The sequence below is a fragment of the Pristiophorus japonicus genome, chromosome 16 (genome assembly GCF_044704955.1).
Source record: "Pristiophorus japonicus isolate sPriJap1 chromosome 16, sPriJap1.hap1, whole genome shotgun sequence".
NCBI lineage: Eukaryota > Metazoa > Chordata > Chondrichthyes > Pristiophoridae > Pristiophorus > Pristiophorus japonicus.
The window spans coordinates 43,642,037-43,655,138 of NC_091992.1; the positions used below are offsets into that span (position 1 = coordinate 43,642,037).

General features: G+C 43.9%; 1 long non-coding RNA gene across 2 annotated transcripts in view; it reads left to right on the forward strand.

The window, feature by feature from the left end:
• The window catches only part of LOC139227030 (uncharacterized), a 134,785-nt gene that overhangs the window by 19,543 nt on the left and 102,140 nt on the right, over positions 1-13,102 (forward strand). For both annotated transcript variants that reach the window (XR_011587356.1, XR_011587355.1), the window contains exon 2: positions 2,927-3,050. This is a non-coding gene — a long non-coding RNA (uncharacterized lncRNA). The remainder of the gene's footprint in view (positions 1-2,926; positions 3,051-13,102) is intronic.

The following is a 13,102-nucleotide window of genomic DNA, read 5'->3' on the forward strand; positions in this document are numbered from 1 at the left end:
TCCAGCATATCTTTCCCAGCCAGCTCCTGCCGAGCAGTGTGGGACCATCACCCGGTACCACCCAGAGTGGTAGCTTGTGCACCGCTCCATCATAGGAGACTTTTACGTTAGCACTGCCGATTACAGGAATCAGTTCTTTCGTGTAAGTTCTTAGTTTCGTGCGAATTGGAGTTAAGACTGGCCTTGAGGCCTTGTTACACCACAACCTTTCGAAAGTCTTTTTGCCCATGATGGACTGGCTCGTGCCCGTGTACAGCTCCATTGACACCAGGAGTCCATTTAGTTCAAACTTCAGCATTATCGGGGGACAATTCATGGTGAATGTGTGCACCCCATGTACCTCTGCCTCCTCTATCAGAGGTTCTGTTTCGTTGTGATCCACCGTGGATCTGTCTTCCTCTGCAACGTGGTGGTTTGCAGGTTTAGCAGGCCTAGCAGCTCGCCTGCACACTCGCTGGAAGTGTCCCATTGTTCCACAGCCCTTGCAAATGTATCCTTTGAATCGGCATTATTGGAAACGATGATCACCCCCGCAGCGCCAACAAGGTGTTAATGGCCTTGCATTCATCACCCTTGATGGTGGACTCTGAGACATCTGTGGACATGTAGCTGCAGGTATGTGTGACCTGCCCTGTCCGTTATGATTCGAAAACAACACCACTTTGTTCACGGTACTTGTAGCAGCACTTGTGTGCTGTGAGATTGATTAGTATTGTCACTGATGGCAATGAACGCCTGGGCTATCGCTATGGTCTTACTCAAGGTTGGGGTCTCTACAGTCAAATGTTTGCGAAGTATGGTTTCGTGGCCAATGCCAAGTACAAAAAAGTCTCTGAGCATGTGCTCCAAATGTCCTTCAAATTCATAATGTCATGCAAGGCGTCTTAGCTCGGCGACATAACTCGCCACTTCCTGACCTTCGGATCTTTTGTAGGTGTAGAACTGGTACCTCGCCATCAGAACACTTTCCTTCCGGTTCAAATGCTCTCGGACCAGTGTGCACAATTTCTCCACGGGTTGTACGATTTCTCCATGGGTTTCGCTGGAGTGAGCAGATTCTTCATGAGTCCATATGTTGGTGCCCCACAGACGGTGAGGAGGATCGCCCTTCGTTTGGCAGCGCTCTCTTCCCCATCTAGCTCGTTGGCCACGAAGTATTGGTCGAGTCGCTCCACAAAAGTTTCCCAAACATCTCCCTCCGAGAATTTCTCCAGGATGCCCACTGTTCTCTGCATCTTTGGGTTCGCTATCTGTATCTCATCGCCAGTTGTAGTGTATGGAGAAAGAGTCAGACTAAACACTATGAGCTCAAAGTAAAGTATGACCTTAGTCTTTTATTGCAGGTCTCCAGAGTGCCTCTCCAACCTATGAAGCACTCTTAAATAGCTGTGCTCCCAAGGGATTATGAGATCCCTTAGGACTTCTGGGAATGAGCCCTCTGGTGGCTGTACAGAGTATATACAAGTCCAGATACATAACAGAAACAATCCACAGTTCTTGCATTGATCAATCAGAAATTACCAGGGAAAACATTTGCTTCCCAATCTCCATCTTATACCCATAGGCATATTTTTTTTAGCAGTCAGAAGAGTAACTGAATGTTTTTCATAGAAAAATGATCTTGCTTGGCTTATCTCACCTCGGGCAACAAAAGGAATGTCAAATTGTCCTTAGCACCCCCAGATTAGGGAGGCAGAAATCAGTAAGGGCTCCCATTCCCCATCCCTTTCCAGTAACTCCTGTTGGAAAGTGCAAGCTTATGAACATCCAATGAGAATAGCACCGGGGTACGTTTTCATGACAAATGGCTGAACAGCCTGCCCACACTCAATGGGGAGATTTTGACTTCCTCTACCTGGCAGAAACAGGGCAGTAGCGGAGTTAAAATGGAGGTGGTAGACATAGCGCCCTGTTTCTGCCCTGCCACTGTTTTCCCAGCGGAGCCTCTACTGGATGGCCAAGCCGCTGCCTGAGTCAGGTGGGAGGCTCGTGTCATAATCCTTATTGCATTTTTAACTCTACTGGACGGACCCCACGTAAAACCTGAGCAGAAGGTAAGTGCAAAAATCATATTTAAGGGGTCAGGAAGAGAAGTAGTTCTCCTCCAGGTCTACCATTCTCCCAGCCTCTGGGCTGCCCGATACTGCACTTGCCCAGAGCCAGCGCGCAGCAATGAAATGCCTGTTCAGGGCATTCAGCTCACCAGCACTATCAAAATCTACCCCAAACTTTCAATTCATAAATATGTGTTGGCTAGTAAGGTAAGCAACTAAAGACAACTGTAAAAAAAACAGCAAAAGTAGCTCCTTGTGAAGTTTATCTGAAAATCTCCGCATCAAAAGAATCAAGAGGATGCATATAGTTCAACAGTTCTCCAAGTTCTACTATCTGGTTGGATAAAAATATTCCTTTTTTTCATTTTGGACTTTCCGAGTATATTCAGTTTTTCCATTGTTCTTAAAATCCTTACTTATTTTTAAATGAACATATAATTTATTGTTGTCTACAGTACATACAAGGTTAATACAGATTTCTGTTACTTATTTCTATAAGGTGCAGGGAATGATTTGAGTCCAACAGGCCGACATCATTTGATATGCATTTGAGTTTTGGTTTCTATCAAACAAAGTCGAGTTTATTATACTAATGATTACTGAATACAGACTTCATTGGGTTCTGTTGCAGGGTCATAAACTTGAAACGTTATCCTGACCTCTTTCCTTTCCCCATACATGCTGCCAGACTTGCTGAGTGTTTCCAGCACTTTCTGTTTATATTTTGATTTCCAGCGTCTGCAGTATTTTGCTTTTTGTTTGATATTTTGATTCACTGCCACTTCCCTTCCAGGAATGTCCATCTTGAAGAATTCTGCTCTGCTTTGACCTGATTTTTGTTTCTTTCTTTTATCCTGTCATCATCATTATAGGCAGTCCCTCGGAATCGAGGAAGACTTGCTTCCACTCTTAAAATGAGTCCTTAGGTGGCTGAACAGTCCAATACGAGAACCACAGTCCCTGTCACAGGTGGGACAGATAGTCGTTGAAGGAAAGGTAGGTGGGACAGGTTTGCCGCACGATTTTTCCACTGCCTGCGCTTTGATTTCTGCATGCTCTCGGCGATGAGACTCGAGGTGCTCAGCGACCTCCCAGATGCACTTCCTCCACTTAGGGCGGTCTTTGGCCAGGGACTCCCAGGTGTCAGTGGGGATGTTGCACTTTATCAGGGAGGCTTTGAGGACGTCCTTGAAACGTTTCCTCTGCCCACCTTTGGCTCGTTTGCTAATCCTGTGCACATTCATTGTTATCCTTTTCCCTTTTTGCGCTTGATCATGTGTTTGCTAAAACTTGCTTTCACAACTCTTTTGCCATCAACTGTCTCTGGTTCCAATTCATTCCACATTGATTCCAGCCTAAATTCCACTTTTCCTGGGTCACATCCACTCATGATCACAGATATTGACGTGATAGTCAACATTCCTCCATGCACTACTCTTGCTGCTTCATCAGATCCATCTTCGCCACCTCATGAATGCTCGCGACCTTTCTTTTTGGCAATATTAACTCACTGTATTTTAGAGCTGTCCTGGTCTTCAGTTCCTTTCATCCTTCACCTCATTCACTTCAACAAAAACCTTTTTTTCTTTCATTCACGTGGTAGGGATCACAAGATTCAGCAACTCTTGGATACCAATGCCTCTCCTGATCCCTTTTCCCCTTTACTTTCTTCTGACCCAATCCCTCCTTCCAACCTCATCCCTTGTCTTATTTTCACTCTCCTCTCTGACCTTCCTCTCTCTGACTCTGAATAATCTGTCCTCAGCTTCATTCACTTATGCTCACATCGAATTTTAAGCTTGTCATGATGAGCTCTTCTTCTACACCCCACTTTTTTGGCCAAGAGGCTTCCCTGTCACACAATGAATCCTTTCTGCTACCTTTAGAATTCACATTCCATGTGGACCTATCTCTCTGGCCTCCTATCCTCTCAACCTTTTTGTTGTGAACTATCGGTGTGACATCAGCCTTGCCAGTTTCTCACTCCCCTCACTCACTCTAATCTATCTCCTTCTGAACTTGCAACACTTCAGCTCCTCCTGGTCCCACCAAGCTAAGTTTTAAATTTATCTGACAGATTCTGTACTGGATGCCCACCAGGTTTTATTGAGCAGAGCTTGTGCAGTAGACACTTTGCTCAGTAAAAAGTTCAAGTTGCATCAGAGTCCTAATGACATCATTGGACCCCAACTACATTTATTCATTAGGCTCCCACCTGAGTCATGCGGGCGCCTCAACTGACCAAGAAAACAGCAGCATTAAAATAGCCACGAAGCAGGAAAACCACTTTCAACTGCTTGGCTTTGTACTGCCCTTCTGCCTGGATTATGCTGGGTGGAGGGAGCCAGCAATTTTCCAAGAGAGTGTAGGCTGAATATTAGGGAGAGAGGAGATCTGATGAACAGGAGGTGGTCTGAATATTTAGATGACAGAGAGGGGAGCCTGACTATTGGGGAAGAGAGATAAGGTTGAATATCGGGAAGAGAGAGGTGACTGAATATCAGGGAGAGAGGGATGAATATTGGGGGACAAGATAAGGCTGAGCACTGGTGGGAGACAGCAAAGTGGAAGAACAATGTATATTTTGTAATGCCCATTTTACTTATTGGTAATTATGAAAGATGTGTACAACATGTAGGATTTACCTAGTAAATTGATACATGGGGAGAAAAAGACAGTCAGACTCTCCATTTAAATTAAAACTTCATTATTTCATCCCGGTGTGTTGTGACTCACACTCCTCCTAGTCTACCTGTTTAATGTCTAAGAATAAGGGGTAAGCCATTTAGGACCGAGATGAGGAGAAACTTCTTCACTCAGAGAGTGGTTAACCTGTGGAATTCTCTACCGCAAAAAGTTGTTGAGGCCAGTTCGTTCGATATATTCAAAAGGGAGTTAGATATGGCCCTTACGACCAAAGGGATCAAGAAGTATGGAGAGAAAGCAGGAAATGGGTACTGAGGTTGAATGATCAGTCATGATCTTATTGAATGGCGGTGCAGGCTCGAAGGGACGAATGGCCTGCTCCTGCACCTAATTACTATATTTCTATGTTTCTATGTTAACAAAAGTAAAATGTATCTCTCCCCATAAAAAATTTATTTTATATTTATTGAAAAATGTAAGCCCATTTTTAAAAATCTTTTTCAATTGGAATATTATCTTGCAGTTGGCACCAAGGTGCTTTTTGAGCCTTGATATGTAAGATATTTGCATATTGTTAGCTGAATACTAGATAACACCCTCATGGGAGCAGCCACGTTGTAGCAATTACACTTCTCTTGTACTGTTTCTTTGACAGAGTGTTCCAGTGGGTCTGGAAATAAATGCAGTAAGTTATCACCACAGCAATTAGATTGTTTATTCAAATATAATAATACTGTACTCACTGAGCCAAATATATCGCTCCAATAATTAATTATGCTCCAGAATATTATAAAGGGGTAGATTTTCAATTTCTCATCCAGGCAAAAACCTGGAGTTCCAGATCGGGTGTCTATTACAGGAATTGCCTGATCATTGATTCTCAATGGAAATTAAAATCAGGCAGTTTCTATAATGAGCGGGAGATCTGCAAGCCAGTTATATACCCGAGCTATCCCACAAGGTTTCAACATTCTGCATTAGTTAATAGCGTTGGGGCTTTAAGCTAACAGAATGTTTTATGCTGTATATCACAATGTGCATCATACTTTTTGTTCATAATTGTAATTAAAATGATCAGCTCACAATCAGTGAATAGTGTTTCAATCTGCCACCAAGTACACATGTGAGTCCATTGCAGATAGATAAATAAATTAAGATATAAATTCCAATACAATATTAAAAAGATAACTGCTGACAACTAAAGAGACTGTGGGGATGAAATTTGATAAGGCCCAAAACAGGCGCAGGCACGGCGATGCGAGATATGCCCGCGCCCGTTCAGAAAGTGTATGGAGCAGAGCACGTCAATTTTGGTGCTGCCTGCTAATGATCATGATTGTAGTGCGCAGCCTAGCGACTAACGTGTTACTGACAGGCTGTGCAATCAGTAGGGGGCCCAGGTTCATGTCGCTGGAGCGAGAATGGCTTTACTTAATCTAGCCTGCTCCTTTTCAAGGCAGTCTCTAGCTCTTGAGGCCAAACTGACTGCTGCAAAAATTAAAATTAAAAAACCTTCACACTATGCAGCCTGCAGCTCTGAAAGATAAACTACCTTCTGCACATAAAAAAATGCTGAAAGTGCTTCAGTGCGAACATAAATGGCTCAATAGGCCAAGGAAAAGGGGCACCCAAGAACCCACACGCCGCACTGAAGCTTTATGCAGGGGCTCAACACGGGACGAGAGGTCCTCTTCCCACAGGGGGCCAGCATTGCTGAGGCGGTCACTGCCAGTAGTGTTGGCCCCATGACCTGGAGCCAGTGTCCAAAGAAGTTTCATGACCTCAGTTGAGTGGTCAAGGTCAGTGACTGCTTCTTCAAAAGCCATTTCCTACCAACTGCACCACTAGCCTCTCACACTGCTCAATGCACAACCCCCCCCCTAGTCTCTACCCCCGAGAGTCGAGGAGGCAGCGGGATTCAAGCAGCGGTAATCGGGAGGCCTATAAAAGGCCCGAGAGTTGAGGAGCCAGTGGGAGTTCGAACAGAGGCAGTCGGGAGGCCTATAAAAGGCCCGAGAGTTGAGGAGGCCAGCGGGAGTTCGAGCAGCGGCAGTTGAGGAGGCCAGCTGATGCAGGGGCAGAAGGTAGACAAAGAAGTAGAAAGAAATCGAAGGGTAACGTCACAGCCAAGCGGGTAAGTGATTGGCTGGTGAATCGGTGAGTATTTAATCCTTTTTTCTTCTTTTTATTTCCTCATCAGTCGGTAACCTTTGACACTGTTGCCAAATTAAGTTAATCTAAGGGTTAAGTCATGGAAGGAGAATCCAGACCCATGTCATGCTCCTCCTGTGCTATGTGGGAAGCCAGGGATGCTTCAAGTGTCCCTCACGACTACATGTGCAGGAAGTGTATCCTGCTGCAGCACCTGAGAGACTGCATTACGGAATGGAGCTGCGCATGGATTCACTCTGGAGCATCCGAGATGCTGAGGATGTCGTGAATAGCACGTTTAGTGAGTTGATCATATCGCAGCTAAAGGTTACTCAGGTAGATAGGGAATGGGTGACCAGCAGGAAGAGCAATGGAAGAAAGGTAGTGCAGGGGTTCCCTGCGGTCATGCCCCTCCAAAACAGATACACTGTTTTGGGTACAGTTGGTGGGGGATGACTCATCAGGGGAAGGCAGCAGCAGCTAAGTTCATGGCACCATGGGTGGCTATGCACACAGGAGGGCAGGAAGAAGAGTGGGAGAGCTATAGTGGTAGGGGATTCTATTGTAAGGGGAATAGATAGACGTTTCTGCGGCCGCAATCGAGACTCCAGGATGGTATGTTGCCTCCCTGGTGCAAGGGTCAAGGATGTCTCGGAGCGGCTGCAAGACATTTTGGAGGGGGGGGGAGGTGAACAGTCAGTTGTCGTGGTGCATATAGGTACCAACGATATAGGTAAAAAATTGGATGAGGTCCTACAAGCTGAATTTAGGGAGCTAGGAGTTAAATTGAAAAGCAGGACCTCAAAGTTAGTAATCTCAGGATTGCTAACAGTGCCACGTGCTAGTCAGAGTCAGAGATTCAGGATAGCTAAAATAAATACATGGCTTGAGGAGTGGTGCAAGAGGGAGCGATTCAAATTCCTGGAACATTGAAACCGGTTCTGGGGGAGGTGGGACCAGTAAAAACCGGACGGTCTGCATCTGGGCAGGACCGGAACCAATGTCCGAAGGAGAGTGTTTGCTAGTGCTGTTGGAGAGGGGTTAAACTAATATGGCAGGGGGATGGGAACCAATGCAGGGAGACAGAGGGAAGTAGAATGAGTGCAGAAGCAAAAGACAGAAAGAAGAAAAGTAAAAGTGGAGAGCAGAGAAACCCAAAGCAAAAATCAAAAAGGGCCACATTACAGCAAAAGTCTCAAGGGACAAAGTGTGTTAAAAAGACAAGCCTGAAGGCTCTGTGCCTCAATGCGAGGAATATTCAGAATAAGGTGGACGAGTTAATTGCGCACGCAGCTATTAACGAATCTGATATAATTAGGATTACGGACACATGGCTCCAGGATGACCAAGGCTGGGAACTCAACATCCAGGTGTATTCAACATTCAGGAAGGATAGACAGAAAGGAAAAGGAGGTGGGGTAGTGTGGCTGGTTAAAGAAGAAATTAACGCAATAGTAAGGAAGGACATTAGTTTGGATGATGTGGAATCTATATGGGTAGAGCTGCGGAATACTAAAGGGCAGAAAACGCTAGTGGGAGTTGTGTACAGACCACCAAACAGTAGTAGTGAGGTTGGGGATGGCATCAAACAAAAAATTAGGGATGCGTGCAATAAAGCTACAGCAGTTATCATGGGCAACTTTAATCTACATATAGATTGCGCTAACCAAACTGGTAGCAGTACAGTGGAGGAGGATTTCCTGGAGTGTCTAAGGGATGGTTTTCTAAACCAATATGTTGAGGAACCAACTAGAGAGCTGGCCATCCTAGACTGGGTGTTGTGTAACGAGAAAGGACTAATTAGCAATTTTGTTGTGCGAGGCCCCTTGGGGAAGAGTGACCATAATATGGTAGAATTAATTATGAAGATGGAGAGTGACACAGTTTATTCAGAGACTAGGGTCCTGAACTTAAGCAAAGGTAACTTCGATGGTATGAGACGTGAATTAGCTAGAATAGACTAGCGAATGACACTTAAAGGGTTGATGGTGGAGGCAATGGCAAACATTTAGAGCACATGGATGAACTTCAACAATTATACATCCCTGTCTGGAGTAAAAATAACACGGAGAAGGTGGCTTAACCATGGCTAACAAGGGAAATTAGGGATAGTGTTAAATCCAAGGAAGAGGCATATAAATTGGCCAGAAAAAGCAGCAAACCTGAGGACTGGGAGAAATTTAGAATTCAGCAGAGGAGGACAAAGGGTTTAATTAGGAGGGGGAAAATAGAGTATGAGAGCTTGCTGGGAACATAAAAACTGACTGCAAAAGCTTCTAAAGATATGTGAAGAGAAAAAGATTAGTGAAGACAAATGTAGGTCCCTTGCGGTCAGAATCAGGTGAATGTATAATGGGGAACAAAGAAATGGCAGACTAATTGAACAAATACTTTGGTTCTGTCTTCACTAAAGAAGACACAAATAACCTTCCGGAAATACTAGGGGACCGAGGGTCTAGTGAGAAGGAGGAACTGAAGGAAATCCTTCCTTAGTCAGGAAATTGTGTTAGGAAAATTGATGGCATTGAAGGCCGATAAATCCCCAGGCCTGATTGTCTGCATCCCAGAGTACTTAAGGAAGTAACCATGGAAATAGTGGATGCATTGGTGATCATTTTTCAACAGTCTATCGACTCTGGATCAGTTCCTATGGATTGGAGGGTAGCTAATGTAACCCCACTTTTTAAGAAAGGAGGGAGAGAGAAAATGGGAAAATATAGACCAGGTAGCTTGACATCAGTAGTGGAGAAAATGTTGGAATCAATTGTTAAACATGAAATAGCAGCGCATTTGGAAAGCAGTGACAGGATCGGTCCAAGTCAGCATGGATTTATGAAAGGGAAATCATGCTTGACAAATCTTCTAGAATTTTTTGAGGATATAACTAGTAGAGTGAACAAGGGAGAACCAGTGGATGTGGTGTATTTGGACTTTCAAAAGGCTTTTGACAAGGCCCCACACAAGAGATTGGTGTGCAAAATCAAAGCACATGGGATTGGGGGTAATGTATTGACGTTGATAGAGAACTGGTTGGCAGACAGGAAGCAGAGAGTCGGGATAAACGGGTCCTTTTCAGAATGGCAGGCAGTGACTATTGGGGTGCCGCAGGGCTCAGTGCTGGGACCCCAGCTATTTACAATATACATCAATGATTTAGTTGAAGGAATTGAGAGTAATATCTCCAAGTTTGCAGATGACACTAAGCTGGGTGGTGGTGTGAGCTGTGAGGAGGATGCTAAGAGGTTGCAGGGTGACTTGGATAGGTTAGGTGAGTGGGCAAATACATGGCAGATGCAGTATAATGTGAATAAATGTGAGGTTATCCACTTTGGTGGCAAAAACATGAAGGCAGAATATTATCTGAATTGCAGCAGATTAGGAAAAGGGAGGTGCAACGAGATCTGAGTGTCATGGTATTTTTTGTGCTCAAGTCCCTGAGTGGGACTTGAACACACAACCTTCTGACTCAGAAATGAGAGTGTTACCCACTGAACTACAGCTGACAAAGGTCTAGCCCTAATTTTTAGAATATACCCCCTATTCCTAGAATCCCCAACCAGCAGAAATAGTTTCTCTCTATCTACCCTATCTATTCCCCTTCATATCTTGTAAACTTCGATCAGATCAACCCTTAAGCTTCTAAATTCAAGAGAATACAATCCTAATTTGTGTAATCTCTCCTCGTAACTTAACCCTTAAAGTCCAGGTTTCATTCTGGTAAACCTACGCTGCACTCCCTCCAAGGCCAAAATATCCTTCCTAAGGTGTGGTGCCGAACACTGCTCACAGTACTCCAAGTGTACTTTAACTAGGGCTTTGTTTAGCTGTAGCATAAGTTCTACTCCTTTGTATTCTAGTCCTCTAGCCTTTTTGATTATTTTCTGTATCTGTTCATGACATTTTAATGATCTATGTCAAAAGCAAAATACTGCAGATGCGGGAATCTGGAATATAAAAACAAACATACAAACATAGAAACATAAAATGTAGGTGCAGGACTAGGCCATTTGGCCCTTTGAGTTTGTACCACCATTCAATATGATCATGGCGAATCATGCAACTTCAGTACCCCATTTCTGTGTTCTCTCCATACCCCTTGATCCCTTTAGCCATAAGAGCCACATCTAACTCCCTTTTGAATATATCTAACAAACTGACCTCAACAACATTCTGTGGCAGAGAATTCCACAGGTTCACAATTCTCTGAGTGAAGAAGTTTCTCCTCATCTTGGTCCTAAATGGCTTACCCCTTATCCTTAGATTGTGATCCCTGGTTCTGGACTTCCCCAACATCGGGAACATTCTTCCTGCATCTAACCTGTCCAATCCCGTCAGAATTTTATATGTTTCTATGAGATCTCCTCTCATTCTTCTAAATTCCAATGAATATAAGCCTAGTCGATCCAGTCTTTCTTCATATGTCAGTCCTGCCATCCCAGGAATCAGTCTGGTGAACCTTCGCTGCACTCCCTCAATAGCAAGAATGTTCTTCCTCAGATTAGGAGACCAAACTGTACACAATAGTCAAGGTGTGGCCTCACCAAGGTCCTGTACAACTGCAGTAAGACTTCCCTGCTTCTGTACTCAAATCCTCTCGCTATGAAGGCCAACATGCCATTTGCCTTCTTCACTGCCTGCTGTACCTGCAATCCAACTTTCAATGACCGATGTACCATGACACCCAGGTCTCGTTGCATCTCCCCTTTTCCTAATCTGTCACCATTCAGATAATATTCTGCCTTCCTGTTTTTGCCACCAAAGTGGATAATCTCACATTTATCTACATTATACTGCATCTGCCATGCACTTGACCACTCACTTAACTGGTCCAAGTCACCCTGCAGCATCTTAGCATCCTCCTCACAGCTCACACCGCCACCCAACTTAGTGTCATCTGCAAACGTAGAGATAATACTCTCAATTTTTCGTCTACATCGTTAATGTATATTGTAAATAGCTGGGGTCCCAGCACTGAACCTTGCGGTGCCCCACTAGTCACTGCCTACCATTCTGAATAGGACCATTTATTCCTACTCTTTGCTTCCTGTCTGCCAACCAGTTCTCTATCCACATCAATAAATTACCCTCAAGACCATGTGCTTTACTTTTGCACACTAATCTCTTGTGTGGGCCCTTGTCAAAAGCCTTTTTGAAAGTCCAAATACACCACATCCACTGATTCTCCCTTGCCCACTCTACTAGTTACATCCTCAAAAAATTCCAGAAGATTTGTCAAGTATGATTTCCCTTTCATAAATCCATGCTGACTTGTACCGATCCTGTCACTGCTTTCCAAATGCGCTGCTATTACATCTTTAATAATTAATTCCAACATTTTCTCCACTACCGATGTCAGGCTAACTGGTCTATAATTCCCTGTTTTCTATCTCCCTCCTTTTTTAAAAAGTGGGGTTACATTAGCTACCCTCCAATCCATAGAAACTGATCCAGAGTCGATAGAATGTTGGAAAATGACCACCAATGCATCCACTATTTCTAGGGCCACTTCCTTAAGTACTCTGGGATGCAGACTATCAGGCCCTGAGGATTTATCGGCCTTCAATCCCATCAATTTCCCTAACACAATTTCCTGACTAATAAGGATTTTCTTCAGTTCCTCCTTCTCGCTAGACCCTTGGTCCCCTAGTATTTCTGGAAGGTTATTTGTGTCTTCCTTAGTGAAGACAGAACCAAAGTATTTGTTCAATTGGTCTGCCATTTCTTTGTTCCCCATTATAAATTCACCTGATTCTGACTGCAAGGAACCTACATTTGTCTTCACTAATCTTTTTCTCTTCACATATCTATAGAAAACATTGCAGTCAGTTTTTATGTTCCCAGCAAGCTTCCTCTCATACTCTATTTTCCCCCTCCTAATTAAACCCTTTGTCCTCCTCTGCTGAATTCTAAATTTCTCCCAGTCCTCAGGTTTGCTGCTTTTTCTGGCCAATTTATATGCCTCTTCCTTGGATCTAACACTATCCTTAATTTCCCTTGTTAGCCACGGTTGAGCTACCTTCCCTGTTTTATTTTTATTTCAGACAGGGATGTACAATTGTTGAAGTTCATCCATGTGATATTTAAATGTCTGCCATTGCCTATCCACCGTCAACCCTTTAAGTATCATACGCCAGTCTATCATAGCCAATTCACATCTCATACCATCGAAGTTACCTTTCTTTAAGTTCAGGACCCTAGTCTCTGAATTAACTGTGTCACTCTGCATCTTAATGAAGAATTCTACCATATTA